The sequence below is a fragment of the Aptenodytes forsteri genome, unplaced genomic scaffold (assembly GCF_000699145.1).
Source record: "Aptenodytes forsteri isolate BGI_AS27 unplaced genomic scaffold, ASM69914v1 Scaffold93, whole genome shotgun sequence".
Lineage (NCBI taxonomy): Eukaryota > Metazoa > Chordata > Aves > Sphenisciformes > Spheniscidae > Aptenodytes > Aptenodytes forsteri.
The window spans coordinates 3,060,488-3,073,023 of record NW_008794665.1 but is presented as its reverse complement, the minus strand read 5'-3'; positions in this window follow the sequence as shown (position 1 = coordinate 3,073,023).

Sequence of the window (12,536 nt, the reverse complement as noted above, 5' to 3'; positions counted from 1 at the left end):
CCCCGCGAGGCAGCCAGAGCCGCCCCGTCAAACTGCTTCAGGCTTTCGCACATCAAACGTTTCCTTTGCCTTTGTAGAGACCACACCAGCGCGCTCGGGAGCTGCGACCCTTTCACAGGCAGAAAGTGCTCGCAAGCAACAGCGGATAGCAGCCAGCAAAAAGGAGAAACACAGAAAGCTAGGCTTCTGCGTGGCGTTATTTAAGATAAGGCACCCCCCTGCAGCATGAACTGCTTTTCACTGAGCAACCGTTATAAACACTTTCTAAGCTGGTGTCATTCTTCAAGTACTAAATGAGCTGCTTCAACATATGTGCGGTGCGTCGTTTCCCTATAAGCCTGTTAGTGAATGAGGCATGCATATGGATTTAACTTCACCCCTGATAGTGACACTGCGCACAGCAGTTGTGTCACTTCTCTGCTGGGTGCACGAAAACAAAGCCACCTCATCTGTGGCTAGGGTTATTAGACTTCTACATTAATCGTTTCTTGATACTTGCTCAGCAAAATGTTATTTTCAATCGATACACCAATTCTGATCTCTTGCCCAGAGAAAGGCTGCTTCAGGTAGCGTAAATGGATGCAAACCCACACGGCAACCCACCTTCACATCTGCCCCTTAGGATAGGAACAAGTGTTTCGAACAACTGTTACGGCATCAAACAGCAGAAGTACATGGTCTGTGTTCTTGAACACAACACAGGTGAGATCCCCAAAACACTGAATACAGCAATACAACAGGAAAATTACAGACTGACATACCGCAATAAAAAGAGACTCCCAACTACCACTGAGCAAAAAAACCAAGAGCAGGGGTAAACTAGGTATTTACAAATAAACGCCATATCAATATATAGTCATTATTAATGACAGCACTATTATTTTTATCTATAAGAATGAGAAAAGTAGGTTTTGTGATTCATTAGCTCGTTCTTGACAATGTTTGTTCAGTTTGGCACTGATACTGGACTGCTGCAGCTAACGGAAGCCTGGCATCTCAGCGGGCAAATTCCACTACCATGCTTCAAACGGTATTTTGCTCCAAAAAAGGGATCTCCCAGAAGCTTTCTGGGGAAGATCCACATCTTTGATGATGCTTAGCGAAATGGAAATCTTTGAAGTGGCCGCCTAGCAGCTGTCATGCAACCATTAATAGTAACATAATAAAATTCCACTTAATGTGACTGAGAGTAATCTGGCCAAAGCGTTCGTAAACCAGACCTTGACCAGCTATCATAAATGTGATGAGCATTACTCTTGTCTTCCCAGTGATGTGTGGAATTTATTTTTCCTTCCTCATCCTTTTGGTTAAAACTCTATTACCTGCTTGACTACTACACCATTTTACAATGCAACTGCAACACAGACATACATTTCTATGCACATGATTGGAATACATCATTTATGTGAATAGCATTTTTCAGTCTTTCTCATGTGTTTTCATTGGAATATATAGAAAGAAAGTAACATGGTAGTGTCTAAACTATTTATTTGCTAGTATGAGTCCTAATTACAGATTTGCTCCATCAGTTTTCGTGGGAAAAATTATCTTAGTTCTAAAATTCATATTTAACCTATATGCTGTCTTCAGAAAGCATGCTTGATGTTTCCTTCCCGAGCTCCCACATAAGCACAAAAAAAACCCCTTAGAGCAATGCTTTATCATCTGCTGACACCATTTTAAATGTTTCTATTACTAAAACAAAAAATCCCAAACTGCCACATATCGCACATCTTTCATCAAACGTTACAGAGCAGACCGTTCTTCCTACGTCAAACATAGGATGGCACTCCTATGACCTTTTTGACTGCAAGATGCAAGAGTATCATTATTTTGGGCACTTGGGACAGACACGACAAGCCCCAGTTGCGTGACCATAAAGGACTGGATGAATTCAGAGCTGCAAATGTCTGAATCTGAAAGACTGCCATTAAAAGTATGGGGAATCTGACTGGGATGCTTTTAGGATGCCAGCAGAATCAGCACATCAAAAAAAGAGTTTCTTGTGCAGATTAAAGCAAACATAATTGTTTAAAAATCAGTCTTTAATTCATGTTTGTATCTCTCCACAGATGTAATTAACAGTGCAGTAGCGAGGTCAAAACTCACAGTGGAAAGAACCTCAAATACAACTGGAAAGCTGCACCATGACGGGGCAATTTAACTCAACGTGTGCTGGGATGGCCACGGTTAGCTAGTCTGGCTCACTGAAGGAAACCAGAGATCCGCAAGTAGGCACACAAAAGTTAGCCAAGGTAGGGCACCTCTTAAAAGTTACTAGCTTTCATCAGTTCTTTTTCAGTATTAACCACCAGTGCCTAACAGGTATTTGTTTGGGTGTGGATGGCAGGAGGACTCTTTTACAGTCAACCATTTATCTCTTTAAATTAGGTTTCCTTGCAAATTTGTACAGGATATATGGATATCAGGTGGTATTCCTCCTTGGGACAGTAGCCAAAAAGAAAGCATAAATTACTTTAACACATATCTTGATCACCTTTTGGAAGAAAAATGAGGGGGAAAAAAGTGTGACATGGTTGCTCAAGACACCATGGTCATGGATTTGATGACACAAGAGATCATTGTGTCCTATCCCATATTCCAGTGTTTCTGACCTTAACATGAATAATACCGTCCCATTCAGCAGAGCAAAGAGGTGACAGCTCAGTGTCAGGGAAGCAAAGTAAAGAGAGAGGTTGGTTGCAGATACAAGTCCCGCTCATGTTTCTTTAATGTCTTCAGAGTTCAAGGTGTGAGCTGCAACTAAGGAATCTTTTTTTATTGTGCATTTTCAATGAGGAGCAGGACACTCCTGTTGTTATTGGAGCACAAAGCAATATAAATAAATGAAGCAAGCAATAATGTGCTGTAATTACAGGGTTTGTAGGCAGGCTGTCAGCGTACATGGATCTTCCCCTCAGTCCTGGGGAATACATCAGTATTACACACTTATTCATAGAGAGTATGTAAGCAAGCAAAAGTACTGCAAATTATTGCCCTGATAGGGACATTATATTTCCAAAAATGGAAAGAAAATTTTCAAGTTATCATAAATGTGGAAGAAATATTTTCACATCATAGAGGATGACATCATTGTTTCCATAGTTGTTAATGTCATCAATGATGTAACTGTATCTTTGATTTCTTCCTGCTAATTATGCTATTTTCCCATATATTTTGTGTTCTGTAAAAGCTCTTTGCCCATTAAAATCCTTTTCTAAGCAGAAGCACAAATCAAAAAAGTCTAAATTAACAACATTTCATTGCTGCTCTCTTTTTTCCCTAGTTTAGAAAACAATCCAGTACTTAACTACAATAAGTAATATCCACAAATGGAAGGCTCTCCTTCAGACGAAACCTGCTTAGCGATGCTTTCTCCACGAAAGCTGGCAGAAATGGATTATTTACGGCACTATTCTCTAATATTTTTACTTGCGTTGTGGTGAAACACGGCGTCCCCATTCGTGGAGCACAAACTCAAAAAGAATAAAAAGATGCTTTCACTCCACTTTGAAAAACTGAGGCATTCAAACCCAGGGACAGGCAAACAACAAAAGCTGTGACGTGCTTAGAAATCTCTGAAAAGACTCTTAAAAGGCGCCGGAGAAGCGAGTTGAACCTTTTTTGCCCAAGTTTCTTCCCTCCCACCCCGCTCCACCCGTGGGGTGCTCCACCAGCAGCCCCATGAGGAGCAGCACACCCCAGCCCCTGTGAGGGGACTGCCCCCGCCTTGCAAACAGCCCCCATCCCCCTGCGGCCCGGCTGAAGGGACCGTCTAGTATTCCAGGCACGTATTCCTCTGGGGTTTGTTGTTTGTTTTTTTTTTCCAGAGATCTGCCAAAGTTTCCCCTCCCCTCTGCCACCTTCCCCCATTTGGAAAGGGTGAAATGGGAGCGAGAAGGGAGAAAGTCCCGTAACTTGTCCATAGCATGCAAGGATGATTTGTGTTCTCACTTATGGGGTATGACTGTCACTGTTGATCTGCTTTCAGGCCTAGATTACATCTGATAAGGGCTGACCTTATTTGAGTATTCACACATTATGCACTCATGGAGAGCACGCTGGACACAAAAGTCCCTCAGATCTTCTGGGCATCAATCACGCTCACAGCATGGAGGCTGCCAAACTTTTCTTCCCTTTAACTTGGGAGAGGAGAGGGTAGCCCAAGACAGACTTAATAAAGTTTAAAGCTGTGCCACCGTATATTTGGGGCCCATTGTCTTCTAAAAGTGTGCTTTTCAACCAGACTGTAGGGAGGAGGGAAGGCGAACAAAGGGCTTGCCAGGTCCTTTAAAAAAAAAGCCAAACAACCAAAACCCTTCTCTCTCTTATTCGCCACGTATTTACAAAAACAAAGTAATTTCTCAAAATCATTCCTAAAAACTGAGTAATTTCAAAACATGTCTTAAAGCAAATCACATCCTTAAGAACTCATGAACCTATTGTTCACCACACGCAAATACTTACACTCATTACCTCAAATAACGTATGCTTTTGTAAAGAATATATTATAAACATCACTAACCACTAAAACATTTCATCTGTTGCAATGACTGACACCTCCGTTTAAACTTCCCTGATTTTACAGGAATTACAACTAGTTTTATAAACTTTGTTTCAGTCTGCACATTTATTTTAAATTATGAGAGTCAGGAGGAAATAAGAGCACACAGCAGGTGATGCATGCGCTGCTCTGAAATGTATTTACTAGCAGGGCACAGCTTAATTTGTAAAGTCTAAATTCTCATACAGTATCATCCTTACAGACAAAACAGACTCTGTAGACTGCAAACTTTCATGGAAACAAACAAACAGCCCAAATAAACCATCATACCTAGCTCTCAAACATCTTTAATTCCCCATATCTGCAGACAACATAAAATGACTCTCAAAACAAGGTATGACTTGCTTTGCTAGACTATGCTTGTTAACCCTGAAACCTACTTAGGCCATGTAAACTAACTTTCTTCCACAGCTGGCCACTCCAGCAGTATCACTGAGCTAAGGCATTTTTTCATATGGCTGGAAATAAGTAAGTACGAAATGCAAATACTCATCACCCAAAGCCTTGGACAGGATGTCTTGAGGAGTTCAGTGTGTTTTCTCTTTTTCATTTTTAGATGGTCTCAGTGATGGAGGGTTTGTTGCTGCAGTTTGGGAGATCAGTTCACCGTATGATGCATCTCATCGTGGGGAAGTTCTGCTGCTTTTCCAGAGCTGGTTGGTTGGGGATTTTTCCTTGCAATTTAAAGCCATTTATTTCTCAGTTATATGTCAAAAGTGACTGATCCTTGAGAAAAGGAGCAGCACACTGCCAAGAGAGGTGAAAAGACCTTTGGATTAAACTACGGGAAAAGTATATTGAGGAGGAAGTAGTTTTCAGACACAAGAAGATCTAGTAGCTTCCAATAAAAGGCACAATATCCAAAATGATAGCATGAGGAAATCCACCACCAGTTTCTCTAAATTTTCATTTAAGCCGTTCCCCGCAGCAGTTCCGACACTCACTGCCTTCAGGAGGTACATTTCCTAGTGGGGACCCGCTGTGGCAGTGCATCAAGTGTTGCAACATGTTCTTTTTAAAATACGAACAGCAAACCATCCATCTCATCACATGTGGGGATCAGGCTATGGTACGCTAAATGAAGGCTCGGATTTAAGTCCAAGTGTCCTGTCTATAAAGCTGTGTTCAGTCTTAACTGAAGTGTTCATTAGAAAGTTTTTGGCTACACAGCGTTTGGATCACAAAGTTTGAAAAAGATAGTCATCCTAGTAATAGGTCCTACCCAGCCTAATATGATTGGGTCTGCGGGGTTTTTTCTTGGTTAAAAACTAGCCTGTAAACATAAGTTAAAACTTGCAATATTTTGATGAAAATAAATTAATTTCTTTTACCAGTATAAGCATACACACAAACATACACATATAGATACTCGCCCCATTAAAAGTTCATCTGTTGGTTTCAAATGCATTACCATATTCTAGAATAAAAGCACATTTCTCCAACAAGCCGGATCAAAATCTGAATGTGCGAGGGAAGAATGCATCTTTACCTTTACTAAACCTCCTTGCTAGGCTGACTATACTTCAGTAAGGAGCCAGCATCGTAAAAGGTGTCTATGTAGGGAAGTTAAAGGAGCTTGGACACGTGTTTGACTTAATAAACCAGAAACAATTATTTATAGTGTTTTGTCATATTCTGCCTGATTTTGCAATGAGAACCTGCACAGACCTTTATGCGGTACTCCAATCAGAAGTTATCCCCACAAACTGGGAGTCACGCAGCCACCATCAGCTCAAACAACCGAGCACCCCACAGCAACATAACTACCGCAACCACCACTACCACAGCAACTGTACCTACCCAGCTGTTAAGCCAGAGCAAGCTTGTGTCCAGATGTCTCAGACTACGGGGAAACAAAACCACACCCAGCTACAAGGGCTAAAGACATCCCCAAAAGGTCATACAACATAGCCATCTCTGCACTGCCGCACCGGATCAGACCAACAGCTCAGCTTGTCCACATTCCTGTCTCCGATAAAAGGCATTTGCTTTTTATTAATTTTTAAATGCATCGCTTCTTAATTTCATTGGGATGTCTCCTGTCTTTTATTATGTAAAAGGTTAAATGGAAGAATTGAATTTGCCTCCTCTTTTTATATGTATTATTTTATTTTCCTTCTTCTGTCTCCTCTTATTGAAGTCCTCTCTAACCAGCCCCCAAATTTTAAATTCCTCCCTCCTCTAGGAGATAGTTCATCTTGTATTCTAGTCACCCACCTATTTCTATTGCACCTTTTTATCGGCTGAGGTGGCCAGATACAAATGCAGTGTTCCCGGAGCGATGTGGCACTCACTGAGCGACACAGTCACTTTCAGAAATCAGCTCTATCTGTTGTTTGGAGTCAAATGTTTTATTCGCTTTTCTCACTGTGCAAAGCAGAAGTTTTCATTGACTTGTTCTAGAGGACAAGAAGGATATTTTTTGTACTCAGAGTTAAGTCAGCATTCAGGAAATATACCAGGATTTCGTATTTGACAGTGTGCATTTGCCAAAAATACTTGAACCTGCCTATTGATACCACTTTAGCAAATCTCTCATGGCTGTGCTTGATTCTTTCTGATCTAAACTAATTCAGGTAATTACTTTTTCCTCCTCTGAAGTCACTCTTTCCTCCAAAGCCTAACATATCCAAAACCAGTTCCGGAAGTAACTAATTACTGCCTTCCTGGTTAACATGGCAGGAGCAGTGTGCCTCCCAAATCTCTGTTTCTCCTTTCCCTCTCAATATGCCAAGGAATAAGGCTGCAAGACCGCAGAAGAGGAAGACCAAGAGAGATGGATGGTTCGGTGTGATGGTTGGGTACAGAGGGGAAGAGAGTAAGGAGAGGGCTGTAACTACCCCCAAATAACTCTTTTAATCATTCACACTATTTTTTCAGGTCTTTCCTCTCTCGTGTATGCATTAGTACAGACATATTTTTGGTGCATGAAGTTTGCATGCCGTCCTTGGTGCCCGTGCTGCCAAAGGCGGGATGTCGTTCTCCCTGGGCAGCACAGCCAGCCTCCCACCGGGGAGCCGAAAGCCCCTGTCCCCGGAAGCCCGCCTGCTTGCCTGCCACGGGCAGAGCTGGCAGCTGCTCTTCAGCCCCTTTCACCACCTGGGAACCTAAATTTAGCCCTCTGGCCTGGCCAGAAGAAAGGGTTGAAGGGTCGAGGGCAGACGGGCTCAGTCCTATTCTTGGCACGCCGTTAGGGAGCTTAAGCAGCGCACGTGCATCTCTGCACACGTCCACTCCTGCCTGGTAGGTCGTTAGGCAAACTGACCATCTCCCTGCTGGGCGAGATCTTTCAAGGTGGTTGTAACACCAGCTAACATGCAAATTTGAAAGTGTGAAGCGTCAAGGTTTAAACCTACATCAATAAGCTACTCTATTGTAAATTTTGTCTTCTTTTATAACTGAGAAAAATTACGCTAACAGGTTTTAAGCATGCATAAAAATAATAGGTAATGCTTCTAAAACATAAAGTCTTCTCACCAAATAAGTTATGTCAGAGTCTCTTGGCGCAATATCTTATCAGTACATAATTTCATATTTCAGAAGTTCCTTTGACCACAGCTTGCAGTTCTGCCTCCAAGCTATTCTCCTAAGCAATAAATGGACATAGATTTATTCCCCACCCCCCAAATGCATTCTGATGGATTTGGAAAGTGTCCTACAAGTTCAAGATAGGCATCTGCCAAAATAAATCCAACACTAAATGCTTGCAGAAGATATTTTTTCTTCCACGCCTCTTACTTCAGGTTAACAATTTCCCGTTTAAATCACTTTTTTTACTGAGCAAAACAATGTGTTCCTCTGTTTGCAGTCACATTGCTCTATAGGTTGGACTTCACAGCAGATGACCTTGAAGAACCACAGCGACACACTGGTTTTAGGTACCCAGGCCTCCAGGAAGGTTAATGCCGTAATATACACCCACTATTTATAACTTTCCTATAATGACAGGTGCACAAAGACCACAGAAGTAACGAAACACACAGAAAGTAAATGCATTTCATGACTTCAGTGTCGCAAAGAGCCCAAGCAGTACTTGGCATCAAAATAAATCTCAGCTGTATTTACAGGTTTACCACAAGCACGTGTTAGAAAAAAAGCAAAAAAACCCCAAATAACCAAATTTCACTCCATTGCTACTAAATTCTTTGTATTACAACAGAAGACACGTCAAAACCTCAAAGCAGTCCCTAATGTGATGTGGACACAATATGACCTCTCTGAGTCACTTCTAACTGGTATGATGAACTTGAAGGCAAGTAGGAGCTTGCATAGTCCACTGGGCTACTGAATTTTCAAGTAGTAATTTCAGTATCGCTTACTTCTGCGATATTATTAAAAATAAATCTACATTTGAAGATATTTGACTTCAACGGTATCCCTTCTTACCTAAAACCTGGTAGAAGGTTTTGTCTGTTTGTTTGTGTTTTCTTAGCTAAAATGCACATTAAACATTAAAAACCCCTTTGCCTCTGCCTCTTTAAATAAGTAGACAGCTTCTTTAGTCCTTCACATTCTTTCACCTGTCCCCAGTTACACAGCACAGCTGCTTGCGGGTTTAAGATTTTTTTGTGAAGTAACAGTTCATGATAATCTCATTAAATCCTTTCTAACACTTTCCAGTTCATACAGGATTTCCTTCGCCTGGGTGAGTGGAGCGAGGATTGGCTGTTTAAGCAATCTCTGTGCAAAAAAAAAAAGTCACCCACAGCCCTCCTCACAGAGCAACCCTCAGCAGCCAGAGGGTGCAGGGGAACCAAAGTTTGGCCCCAAGTGAGGAGCTGGAACAAATCCGGAGAGGCAGCAGCTCTCTCTCCAGCTGAAAAACAGCATTAAAAGTGTAATCCCCAATATCTTCTGTGTGTAAAACAAATCATGTGCTAAGCGAGCTCCTTTATCTGTACATCATTCTGGTTAAATGTAGGCAAGTCCCTCTCTCCGCTAGCCTAGGAAGTGCTCATCTCGAAGGAGCCGGGGAGTTGCGCTTTCCGAGGGAGGCTCCACAACCAGCTTGGCTGCTCAGACATCTCAGCCATTCCCAAGAACGGGAGACAAGCCTCCCCAGGGGGAGCAGAGAGAGTGAAACAAAAGCGAGGAAAAAAAGAGGCCTGATTATTTTATAGATACGCCTTCTATCAGATCTTACAAGCCATGCTGTGGCATTTCTATCAGATCTTACAAGCCATGCTGTGGGTGTCCCGAAAGCAGAGAAGCCTTGGTGATGAGCAGATGTAAGTGAGACATTGGGAGTGACAGCAAGAAAAGCTGGGATGTCTTAAACTGCTCTGCAAAGAAATGGGAACAATTTTTATGCTCCATTACAAAACTTTTTATAGCATCAACTGCTTCTATCAAAACAGTCAGTTTTCATTTCACTGTACATGGTCTCATCAACTTCAATTTAATGGGATTTTTGCCTATTTACATGCACTTTAATGGCAAATGCACATTTCCTGCTCCAACTGTCAAAACCTACTTTTTTAACTTGCCTGCCTAAACCCATCCAAAAGGAGCAATGCAAAACGTGTAAGACAGTTTAAAGTCTGTAGAAAGGGCTGGCCAGCTCAGGTATCTGGATAACAAATATTTTTACAGGCCTTTCGGTGGCTTAAATCCAGGACAGCTCTGCAGTGATTTATTTGTCTCCAACAGCTCTAGGGTGGTTATGTGAAGTTAGCTGGTAATCACAAACCAGGTCGCCAGTGGGCACGTTCCACACCCAAGGCAGCAGCGACTGCTGTGCTCTTGCTGAGGGTCACAGTAGAAAGACCGAGGACTGAGGGGGGGATGCGGGATGTCTCATGCCATCAGAAGGAATGAGGCTCAGCGGCAGACCATTATGCTAGGATTTTGCAGGTTCAAAGCACAGATCATCTTGTTTAAGCCATAAATATGTGTCACTGTTTAGGATTGCCCTGCTAGCACTTTGAATAAGCATTAAACACAGTTTTTAAGGGTTGTGTAGAATTTGTCTTTCAAAAACATACTCCCTTAAGAACACACAGCAAAGCCTGTTTGGAGCCTGAGTTGCTACTGCAGTTCACGTTTTTTTCTGGCAAGGTGAAAATTGTCCCTCGATCTCAGTGTGGTAGGGAGCAAATATTAACGGCACAACCTGTATGTTCACCATTGAGGACAGTTCTGATGTCTGAGACTTCACTGATGAAGACATTTTGCATAATTGTAACACCTTATTTAAGATAGAATTGGTTGCAAATCTCCATGCACTGAAAGTCTGCAAGTCTTGCCACCCTCCTCTGCGGCAGGGCACCATCAGTACACTGCCCTGGCCTGCAGGCTCCAGCTTCATCCATAGAACAAATACGCTTCTCAAAAACCATGTGAAATATAATTAGTGGTATAAGCCTCATTGGATGGTGCAGTAACACACTTTTGAATTCTTGTATGCTCTTAAAGTGAAGATTGCCAATCAATGAGCTCCCAGCCACTCATTGCAACTGAAATAAGTGCTTGCTCTGATCAGGAATAACTAGCCCAACAATTATCACACAAGTCTTACGACACTGAACTCACCTCAGTCAGTCATCGCTGAAAGCGCGGCTCAAATAATCCATAATAATGGCTTGGCCCTTGGCAGCTCTGGTACCACAAAAGGAATTTTGCCCAATCTCCAAAAAGCAGCATGTGCATACACCAAAACCATACTGACACGTTTATTCCATGAAATCACACTGGGCCGGCACAGGCGACTCAGTGATATATTAGAGGAGGCTCTTGGGAGCTCATTAAACTTCTACCACTAAACTCCCCAAATGTAACTGAAGTTACAATAATTTTTTTTTTCATGCCTCCTATGCAACTCCATCCACCTCCTCCAAAACATCCAAGCAAGATGGAGGCTGAAGTGTAGTGCCTATAATTTTTGTTTGGCTGGGATGATTCAGCAACATCTGCACGGTCAGTTCATGTGCTGATGCAAGTCTGGTATCTTCATTGTCTCTCAATGACCGTAAACCATCATCAGGCTGTGGTAATTCTCATAATCTCAGATGAAAGCTAGAAGCTGATGGGAGACTCCCAAACCTAACGCAACCAAAACAAACACAGAAATGCAACTTCTTTTCTTGAACAATTCTCCACTATCCTTAAGAGACGTGATTCAGACAGACATTACAGTTTTATGCTCTCAATTCCTATTATATTTACTCAGGTCTAACATCATAAGTACCTCGTGTCTAGATTCAGTTTTGCCACGTTTTTCATTAATTTTGGCTGATCTATTTTTCACATATTCTCTGTATGTACCTTCTTTAAAATGTGCTAATTTAGTTCTCTGGCTGTAGATAATACGTTAATCTCAGCACTTGCAGACATTCAGATGGAAAATAAGAAGTAGACACTAGAAGTCACATGCTTATTTAAAACATGTAGCTGGACAGTATCAACGTGACACAGGGTTAGCAGATTAAAATTAACATACAATTCTGTAATATCATCAAATAAATCGACCTGCTAATAAAAGGAAACACATTTCCATAAGAATACGAGTGGTATCCAAGTAACTATTCCACAATGATACATTTTCAATTAAAGAATTACAATAGACTACTCTTATTTTGTCTCTCTAATGTTAGGTTGTAATTCATTATTGTACAGGCAGCTGAATATTAACTTACAGCTTCTGTTCTTTGTCTTTGTAGTAACTAGGAAACGTTTTCAAGGTCAAATCCTGATTTTATTACAAAGATATCTACACACCAAATTTTTTGTTTTCCTTTATCTTGTTCTCATCTTCTTTATCAAGATACAGAACTATTAACAAAATCTATGAGAAACTGACTGCCAGACTGACAAGCATGCAGAAGAGCGGGTAATGCAACAGAAGCAGAAGCAGTTCTGTTTACTGCTGTTCTGTAACCAAAAAAGGCTAATTTCCTGTAAGACCACAACGACTTGGAAAGCAAATGCACCGTTATAAGAAAGCAAAGCCATTTAATGAGTCAATGTTTGCAGG